Source organism: Chinchilla lanigera, unplaced genomic scaffold (assembly GCF_000276665.1).
Source record: "Chinchilla lanigera isolate Chin_1 unplaced genomic scaffold, ChiLan1.0 scaffold00071, whole genome shotgun sequence".
NCBI classification, from domain to species: domain Eukaryota; kingdom Metazoa; phylum Chordata; class Mammalia; order Rodentia; family Chinchillidae; genus Chinchilla; species Chinchilla lanigera.
The window spans coordinates 2,262,143-2,271,963 of NW_004955472.1; the positions used below are offsets into that span (position 1 = coordinate 2,262,143).

A 9,821-nucleotide genomic window follows, 5' to 3' on the forward strand; every position below is an offset into this window, starting at 1 on the left:
CGCTGGCTCAGCAGGTCCCGCAGGTTGGTAGGTGACTCACCTCTTTCCCACCAGCGGCCTTCGCTCCAGAGAGTGTAGGGTACGCAGGACACAGCACCTCTGCGTTCATCTGTCTAGGCAGATGTGCTGTGTCACACACCTGGGTCTGAGGCCGGGTCTATGCCCGTAAACAACAGGAAGTCCCGAGCACAGCACTCTTGCGGGGTGTGCGAGGCGGTGGGGGTGCCCACGGCGCGGGCAGAGGGGCTGTGAGTGACAGGCAGACGCTCCCTGAAGGAGGGAGGCGGCTTCAGGGCCAAGCGGGCCAGCAGGAAGGGAGGCCTGGGCGGTGGGAGGTGGCAGCGTGCCCTGTGACAGCTTGTCTTCCCCGGATGGGCTTCGATTTCCTCATCCCTCAAGCCCACAGCTGCAGGCCGGGGTGGCTCCCCTACCCCAACCCCAGGAAGCCATGCACACGCCACGGCCATCTGGGCAGGCCAGGAGCCGCAAAGGCGGCAGGCGGGCATGGAGTCAGGGCTCCTACCCCGTTCTACAGGAGGAGGACATCAGGCTCTGGTGCTGCTCTGGGGAAAGCCGGGGAGGGCATGTTGGGCTGAGGGTGCTCACGCCCCTGGCCAGCGCGGCCCTGTGTACTCCGGCACAGCCCGTGTGCGTGCAGCTCCATGGCTGGCTGTGTTGTCCCCCCGGGCCTAGGACCCCGTGCTGCCTTCCCATTGTGCTCCGTGGTCTCAGCTCTGCCTGAAGTGGAGCAGAGCCTGGGCCAGGAGCCCAGGGGCCGGGACGAGTCCCTGCATCACTTAGTGACCCTGGAGATGCTCCTTGAGTTTTCCCGCCGGGAGAGGCGGCCGGCTGGGGCGGTCATCCCCGCCGGGCCCTTGACAAGGCTGCCGGGCATCAGGCTGTGGAGTTATAAAGAAAGAAAAGCTTGGTCCCGGGGCTTCACACCGGAGCTGGCAGCGTCCCCTGCATCACCCAGTGACGAGCCAGGAGCTGCAAGGAGGTAACAATCCCCGGGAACTTGTACTCTGCCCTACAGGCCTCCGCCCCAGCGCCCCAAAGCACTTAGGGTTCTGAGCTTCAAAACAAGCGAACCATGCGACAGGCCAAGGCCTGCCGGCAGCAGGCTGGGAAAGTCTCTCCACCCCTCCCTGCCCTCAGGCCCCCACGGGTGTGGAAGGTGCGGCGGGAGGGCGAAAGCTCCCCCGAGGAGGCCGCGCTCTGTCCCAGTCCCACCCCAGCTTGCTTCTCCCAGGCTCACAGTGCCTGAGTGCCCGGGTTTCACCCTGAGGCCGCAGGCTTAGTCACAGCAAACAGAGACCGCGCTAAGGTCAAGAAAACAAGGAAGGAGGCAGCACAGCTGAGGTGGAGAAGGATAGCTGGACGCCACGGCGGAGGTGTGGGCTGGGCTGCTCGGGGCGCTGGGTCCTGGGTCTGCCGCACAGCCTGCCCCGGGGCCAAGGCCGGCCTGCGGGTCCGGGCAGGGCTCCAGCGGTGCCAGGCCGCCAGCAGGGGCGCGGCGCCAACCCCGGGGGCTCGGTTGCTTCAGCACGTAAGAGGCTCCCCGGGGCCGGGGCGCGCGGGGGGGGTGCGGGTACAAGCAGGCTGCGACAGGAGTGAGGAGCGCCTGGCTCGGGGACTTGCAGCCTGGGACTCCCGGGGATGCCCAAGGCACCTGCACGCCACCCACGGGCAGAGCGGCCCCCAGGGAAACTTTCTCCCGCGCGGGTAGCGGGGCTCAGCTCCCTCACATGCGTGTGTTGTGCATTCGCTGAGTCCCCAGCGCCGGACTCGGCATGTGGAAATCAGATGCGGCCGCCCGCAGCGGGCTCAGCCAGCCAGGGCCCCCCAGGGGCCCCGTCCCGGGACCTGCCACGCCTGGGTCTGCCAGGCGCTCAGTGAGCCTGAGCTGGTTGCCTGTCGATTGAGCTGGTGATTGCATGGGGCCCCCGGGTGTTCCAGTTCACAGAGCCGAGAGCCCGGCTGCAGGGAGGGCTGGGAGACTGGAGGCACCCGGCTGGAGCCCCGGGGGAAGGGCCTGGGCGTGGCACGCAGCCCTCCACCCCTGCCTGCTAGCTTGGCCTTGGCATCAGGCGAGGCCGGGTCAGCGCAGAGGTGGCAACAGGCCCCACAGCAGGATTCCCCTTTCTCAGAAGTTTCATCCACCACCCGGGGCTTACCAGGCACTCGCCACACCCGCTATCAAAAACTTGAGGATAGCAGCTTCCTTTTACTGATTAAGATGCTCAGTTAAACAGCTCGCTGAAGGTCACCCACACACCCTCGAGAAGCTGAGCTGCCCTTAAGCTCAGGCCTGCCTGTCTGGAAAGACTGAGCTCTGATGGTTCGCCATCGCAGAGGAGCGTGCCTGGTGAGCAGCCCCAGTGCAGCCTCAGCCTCAGCACCTGCTCAGGAGGCCTCGGTCGGGGTTCTCTCTGTCCCTGTCCGCTGGGGGCCCAAGCCCGGGCCTCACACGTTCCAGGCAAGCACCCTGCTGCTGAGCCGCACCCTCGGCCGTCTCTCTCACCTTCCTCACAGTGTCCTCGTCCTGATTCCCTCCTTTCTCTGATGAACCCAGCATCTGAGATTGTATCATTGCTAGGTTTTTTTCCTTTCAGTTAAAATAATGACATTCAGTATCCTTAGCTATTAGGGAAATGCAAATTAAAGCCATACTGAGATTCTATCTTACCCCAGTCAGAATGCCGACCATGAAAAATACAAAAAATAATGAGATGGATGAATAAAGAAAATGTACACACATTTGAGTATTATTCAGCCATAAAAATGAATTAAACGTTGTCATTTGCAGAAAAATGAATGAATGTGGAGATTATCATGTTGAGCAAAATAAGCCCGACTCAGGAGAATACATAGCGCCTGTCCTCCCCAGTGTGTGGAATCTAAGAAGAGGACAAGAAAGCAGGAGGGAGACTACTGCTATGGGAGGAGGGGGAGCGGGGGCAGGGGCGGGCACTGGGGAGTGCAGATCTGATCAAAACACGTTGCACATGTTGAAACCCAGGAAAAAATGTGAGACGCGGAGGGGAGGGAAGGAGCGCAGGGAGGAGGTTAAAGGATGTTATTATACGCACATACAAATTGGCCAGAATGAAACCCATTCATCTGTGCAACCAACATGCACTAAAAAATGTGGGAAAAATTTGCTGTTTCAAGCTCATTAAAAATGCTTCATTGTGCTGGGCGTGTTGGTGCAGCCTGTAATCCCAGCACTTCAGAGGCAGGAGGATCACCGTGAGTTCGAGGCCAGCCTGAACTGCACAGCGAGACCCTTCCTCAAAAACCAAAAACAAACAAAGAACAAAATAATAAAATGCTTTATTGTGGAAAGATTTTGAAATTGATTTAGGCAGAAATCAAAGGGTAGACCCAGAGGACAAAAGACTGCCCAGAGAAACCTGACACGGGGGCGGGGGACACGCTGTCATCCCTTGAAGACACCGGGGGTCTGCAGCACCGGGCGGGGGCAGCCGGAAGTTATGCGCCTTCAGACAGGATGAATTAGGAATGCAGTGCTCGGTGCCGACTACAAAGGACTCTGCTTCATCCAACCACAAAAAAATTGAACTGAAATAAAACCACACCACTGCAATAACCTTCCTGTCTATTCTAAGAAATACAGGGCATGAAGAAAAAATTGAATGGCATTAGGAAGAAGTAAACAGACAGATCTCAAGCACGGGGCTTCCTTTAGGACCCTGGTTACTCCACAGAGCAGTGACGTGAACCCGTAAAGGTGGAGGAAGGAGGACCGCTTTGTCTAGGAGAACACTCACCCCAACACACTGCGTCACTGTATTTGGATCCTGACTCAAACCAGCAAATCCGTACAAGCAGACACTGTGAAACTGCTGGAGGGACTTACCCTTTATGGAATCGTTCCTTTGGTTAGGTATGGTGCTGCGAGGGTAAGAAAATGTTCCTATATTTCAGACTAAAGACTGTAGGAAGGAGATGAGGGGGTCACTGGGACTTGTTTTAAAAATGCTTCAGAAAAAATAGTACAGATGAAACTACAGTGTCAAAGGTTGCTGACTGTAGAACCTGGACTAATATCTATTTATATACATATATTTCACTTTTCATTTAGAAACGCTACAAAGAGACGCGGTTCACGGCCCCCAGTATCGGGGTTGGACACTGCTGAGAGGTCTGACCTGGGCACTCAGCTCTGCCCGCTCCTCGCCCAGCTCCTCCCACCACAGTACTCAGTGGGAAGCCGAAATGCAATGCGTTGTCCCCAAGGGGAGTCTGCCTGGCCTGGCACAGGTGGCCTCTCTGACTCGGTGCTTGTCCCAAAGCCCTGAAGGAAGGCAGGCAGGAAGACACGTCGAAAGAGGTGAGTGCAGTGGCAGAGGAGCAGAGAGGTGCTCTGGAAGCCAGGGGCCTGGCCGGCACCGAGGAGGGGGCCCCGGAGTTGGCACAAGATCGACAGGAGCTCCTCCGGCAGATGGGGGAGGCGATGGGCCGCGGGAGGGCGCGAGGAAGGGGACAGAACTGGGTTGGGCGGGGCAGGCCGAGCGGGAGAAGCCCATCAGATACAGGGGAGAGGCGGGGTCGCTGTCTGGAGCAGGAGGGTGAACTCTTGTTTGGAGATGGAGACTGCGGAGGCTGCGGCAGAGGAAGACTTGGGGTCCACTTCCCACTTCTCACCACTCACAGCAGGCACCCCAAGAAAACGTTTCTATGTAAGGGCCCACGAATAGTTTGCTTTCTTTTCCTTCCCCCTCTCCCTTCTTCCCTTCCTCCCTCTTTCCTTTTCTTTTATTCTTTTTTTTTTTTTTTCTTTTTGTCCTTTTGAGACAGGGCCTCACTGTGCAGTTCAGGCTGACCTTGAGCTCACTTTGTAGCCCAGCTGGTCTCTAACTCACAACGATCCTCCTGCCTCAGCCTCCCAAGTGCTGGGATTACAGGCGTGCGCCACCACGCCTGGCTTCTTTTATTCTTTTAAAATACACCGTGTTACATTTTTAACTTTTTTATTTTATTAGTACGTGGTTGTAGTACATAATGTTTGCATTCACCACAAGCAGTAGGTACGTGTACACAAGATCTTAATTCTTTCTTCTTTCTTTAATTCTTTAAAGAATTAAAGATTAATTAATTCTTAATTCTTTCTGCATCCCCTGCCCCTCCTCTCTTTTTCTTTCTCTCTCTTTCTTATTTCTTATTTCTTTCCTTTTTTCTTTCTTTCCTTTTCTTTCTTTCTTTCTGTATTACTGGGGCTTGAATCCAGGGAATACTGAGTTTTAGGCCTTGTTATTTTTTGAGGCAGAGTCTCACTGAATTGCCCAGGCTGGCCTTGAACTTGAGATCCTCTTACCTCAGCCTTCCAAGTAGCTGAGATTACAGGTCCATGCCTTCATGCCCAGTCACAAAATGTTTTCATCGGGGGCCGGGGATTTAGCTCAGCGGCACAGTGCCTGCCCAGCAAGCGCAAGGTCGTGAGTTCAATCCCTGGTACTGGAAAAAAACCAAAATGTTTTCATCTGCTTAAAAATAAGAAAAAAATGAACTTGTAAGCTGCAGAAAATATTTTGTAACATTAATACATTTGCCTATCATCTTTTTTTGAGGAAACAGCCACAGCGAGCAAAAATGCCAATGTATATACACTTAAACAGAGTGAAGGCAGGACACCCATGAGATATTTGCTCACTAGTGTTCACAGCCAGTCAAAAAGGGAGAAGCATACCGAGTGTCCATGGACAGATGAGATGGATAGATAAAATGTGCTGCATCGAACAACAGAATTTAATTCAGCCTTAAAAAGAAAGGTGGTAGGATGGGCACGGGGGCATAGGCTTGTAATCCCAGCACTTGAGAGGCTGAGGCAGGAGGATTGCTGTGCGTTTGATGCCAGCCTGGGCTACCAAGTGAGTTTAGGGCCAGCTCGAACTGTATAGCAAAATCCTGTCTCAAAAAGTAGGTTTTTTGGCTGGGTTTTGTGTGAATATGTGCGTGTGTTAAACTCAGGGTGGTCCTCACGCTAAGGTACATCCCCAGCCCCTTTTTTATTTTGAGATAGGATTTTGCTAAATTGCCCAGGTGGGACGCAAACTGGCCATCCTCCTGCCGCAGCCTCCCAACCTGGTTCGGGGAGGAAATTCTGACACATGCTACAACACGGATGAACCCTGCGGGCATTTTGATAAGCGAAATGACGCCAACACGTACTCCACATGACCAGAGAAGCTTCTCTAGTAACATACTATAGAAGTGATCCCATAAAGTATAGCCTTGAGGCCAACACGAAATGACAAATACTGAGTGATGCCATTTGCATGGAGTATCTAGAGTAGTCAGTTCCTCAAAAGAGAAAGCAGAGTGCGGCTGCCAGGCTGGGGCTGGGGGGTAGGGCGTTGCTCGGTGGGTATAGAATTGCAGTGCTGCCAGGTGAGAGTGCTTTGGAGGTTGGCACACAGCAGTGCGAGCGCACGGTACTCACCGCGTCTCAACCCCGTGCTCACAAACAGAAATGGCGGAGTGAGCCGCCCGTCAGGTCGAAGGAAGAGAGACGCTGCGGGAGAGGCGGAAGGCTCGGGCCCTCAGACGGCGGCTCCACCGGAGCCTGGTGGGAAACCTGCTTCTCCCACCTGGTTATCGCGGCCTCCACCCAGCTGATACAGAGGAGAGTCGACTGAACCAGAGGCACACTGCGGTAATTTCCAAGTAGAAGAGACCGACACAGCCATTTCCCGTGCAGATAAAGATATTCAAGGCGATAAAGCATAGTTTTCCAACTACCTGACTAAGCAGGTCACCAGGACACCCTGCCCTCCACTAGGGATCAAACCCAAGCTTCCCTCATGCCGTGCCGGGGTGCCTGACAGCTGAGCCACACCCGCAGCCCTACGATCATGAATGTGTTGATTAGCATCCTGACCACAGTGCTTTGAACCAGGAGCAGCTCCTTCAAGCTTTTTTGTTTGTTTGTTTGTTTGTTTTTGAGACAGGGTCTTGCTATGTAGACCAGGCTGGCCTTGAACTCACTATGCATCCGGGCTGGCCTTGAACTCACAGTGATCTTCCTGCCTCAGCCTCCCAAGTGCTGGGATTATGGACATGTGCCGCCACGACCGGCTTTGTTCAAGTCTTAACTGTGAGGTCTGTGGACCAATGGGAGCACAACTTCCCATGTGAGGAAGATGAATTCCTGGACTCAGTTTCCAGTAACACGCACACACACGCACACACATACGTGCACTCGCTCACACACACACATACGTGCACTCGCTCACACACACACATGCGTGCACTCGCTCACACTCGTGCATGCACAAGGAAGAAGTTTGTGTGTTTACATGCAGCATTTACATGTCTTCCTTGTTAAGCAAAACAGATATAGACTTTAATTTTTTGTACTGTCATTAAAATCTTTTACATGTTTTTAATTTAAAATCTTTTAAACTAAAAAACATGGCAAATTTTAAATTATGCATATTTTAAGCAGCAATTTAAAAAGAAGCCAAGAGCCCACAGAAGTCAGAACGAGGCCCTGGGGCGCGGACGCGGCAGCCCAGAGGGGCTGTGAATAAGGCGGTGGCAGAAGTCCGAGCTGCGGGACGAGCCCCGGTGGAGGTCCGCGCTGCCCCCCGTGCTGCCCTTGCCTCTGCTCCGAGGTGCACAGGGGCACCCTCAGGCTGGGCCGGAGCCGGGACACCTGCGTCTGACTCACCCCGCATCTTGGGCTGTGCCCACAGCAGAGGAGATCGCGCGCCGCCCAGCCCGCCGGCCGGCAGCTGCGCCTGCGCCCGAGGGGGAGTGTGGGTGTGGAGGACCCTCAGCGCCACAGGGCAGGGCTGGGGCTGGCAGAGACCATGTTCGGCCTGGATCCACCTGTGCTCTCCACCAAGACTTCCGCTGCAGCTCAGCGCCCGAGGATGCTGCAGCCCGGAGCCTGCCCAGCCGCTGCCCACGCAGACCTTTGCTCGGGCCCCTGGAGCGACCGCTGGTCCTGCAAAGCTGTCAGTGGAGTTCTGCCTTCCATCCCATCCCCCCTCACTCACACGGAGACTTCTAGGCGGCTTTCCTGCGGGAGAGGGCCTCGCTGTGAGCATTTCCTGGGGTCTCTGCTCCCCGCTTGTGCTCCAGGGGACAGGTACAAGTCGGGGAGCCGCAGAGTGGTGTCTCAGGGCCTGGCCCACCTGGGGGGAAGCAGGCCGGCTGTTCCCCTGGCGGTGGGAGTGGGAGAAGGCGGCGGGGCTCTGGGCTCCCTCCGCTCAGGCTGAGCAGGAGAGCCGAGCGTGTAGCTCACCCTGGGGGAGCTGAGATGGGCTCCCTGCCCACCCCAAGACCCCCCGGCCAGATCAGATAGGGCACATTCCTGCTGTAAGCTGCCGGGTGCCTGGTGTGTGCTGACGCAGACGGGAAAATATTAACCCAGCCGAGTGGGCGCATGCTCACTTGTGCACGACCCTGTGTGTGTGTCCACAGAGGATTTCACACGCAAAGCCAGACGCAGGCATGCACAAGCACACACACACCCCTCCGTGTACTCACAGATAACCGGGCTCATAGACACGTACTCACATGTAAACACTTACAATGGCACAGATGCGTTCCACAGACTCAGGTTCCTTCCCTCGTCTCCCCAGTTGCTTCTGCCGTGGGATGCCCTCCTCCAGGAAGCCTTCCTTGACAGGTACGGCTTGTACCACAAGGTGAAAGTCATGGGCTTCAGCCGCAGTGTCTGCCCGCAAGTTCAGCAGCTCGACAGGAGCTCTGCATAGAGCAGGGCCGAGTTTAAATCCGGTTCCTTGACTTACAGCATTTTTGTCCTTGGGCAGGGGGCCATGCCTGGTCCTGTCTGCCTTAACCTTTGTCTGCTCTGGGCTGGAGGCTCACGTGTGACTCTGAGAAGGACGAGCGTCTAGGCTGGGGATGCTCGGCCAGCGGCAGGGGCAGGGCCAGAGCTCAGGGCTGGAAGTCCTAGTTCTCGATGATCTTGAGAAAGCTGCTACCCTGTTCTGCACGGAGTCTACTTGAGAAGTGAGTTGGGAAGGGGATATTTACGCAGGCGAAGCTCAGGTTCTTTTCTTTTCTTCCTTCTTCATTGCTGGGGATTGAACCCAGGACATGGCACTGAGCTACCTCTGTGGCCCTTTTTTCTTTTTTGTCTTTTTGAGACAGGGTCTTGCTATGCAGTTCAGGCTGGCCTTAAACTCACTTTGTAGCCCAGGTTGGCTTCAAACTTGTGGCGATCCTCCTGCCTCAGCCTCCCAAGTGCTGGGATTACAGGTGTGCACCACCACACCTGGTCCTTCTTAAATTTTCAGACAGGGTGCCACTAATCACTGAGTTGCCAACTGGGCTCAAACTTGTGATTCTCCTGCCTCAGTTTCCCAGGTCATTGGAAGTGCATGTGTGTGCCACCACACCCAGCTGTTGTTGGTTTTTGTTTTTGTTTTTGTTTTTTGTCTTTTTGAGACAGGGTCTCGCTATGCAGTTCAGGCTGGCCTTGAGCTCACTTTGTAGCCCAGGCTGATCTCGAACTTGCAATGATCCTTCTGTCTCAGCCTCCTGAGTGCTGGGATTACAGGCATGCACCACCACACCCGGCCGGGTTTTTTTTTTGGTACCAGCAATTGAACTCAGGACCTTGTGCTTGCCAGGCAGGTGCTGTGCTGCTGAGCTATCTCCTCAGCCCTTGTTTTTGTTTTTGTTGGTACTGGGGATTGAAGCCAGGTTATTTCCCCTGAGCTACAGTCCCAACCCTATTTTAAAATTTTGAGACAGGGTCTCACTAAGTCACTGAATTGCCCAGGCTGGGTTTGAATTTGTAATCCTCATGCCTCAGCCTC

At 55.1% G+C, this 9,821-nt stretch overlaps 1 long non-coding RNA gene across 2 annotated transcripts; it reads left to right on the forward strand.

Moving 5' to 3' along the window:
* The first annotated feature begins 1,275 nt into the window (after positions 1-1,275).
* LOC106150331 lies at positions 1,276-6,997 on the forward strand. 2 transcript variants are annotated; one of them, XR_001237076.1, is made up of 3 exons: positions 1,276-2,368; positions 3,633-4,357; positions 6,495-6,997. It is a non-coding gene; the product is annotated as an uncharacterized LOC106150331 (long non-coding RNA). The 2 variants fall into 2 exon arrangements; XR_001237077.1 differs by lacking the exon at positions 1,276-2,368 and having other exon boundaries at positions 3,315-3,926; positions 4,109-4,357.
* Positions 6,998-9,821: the final 2,824 nt, after the last annotated feature.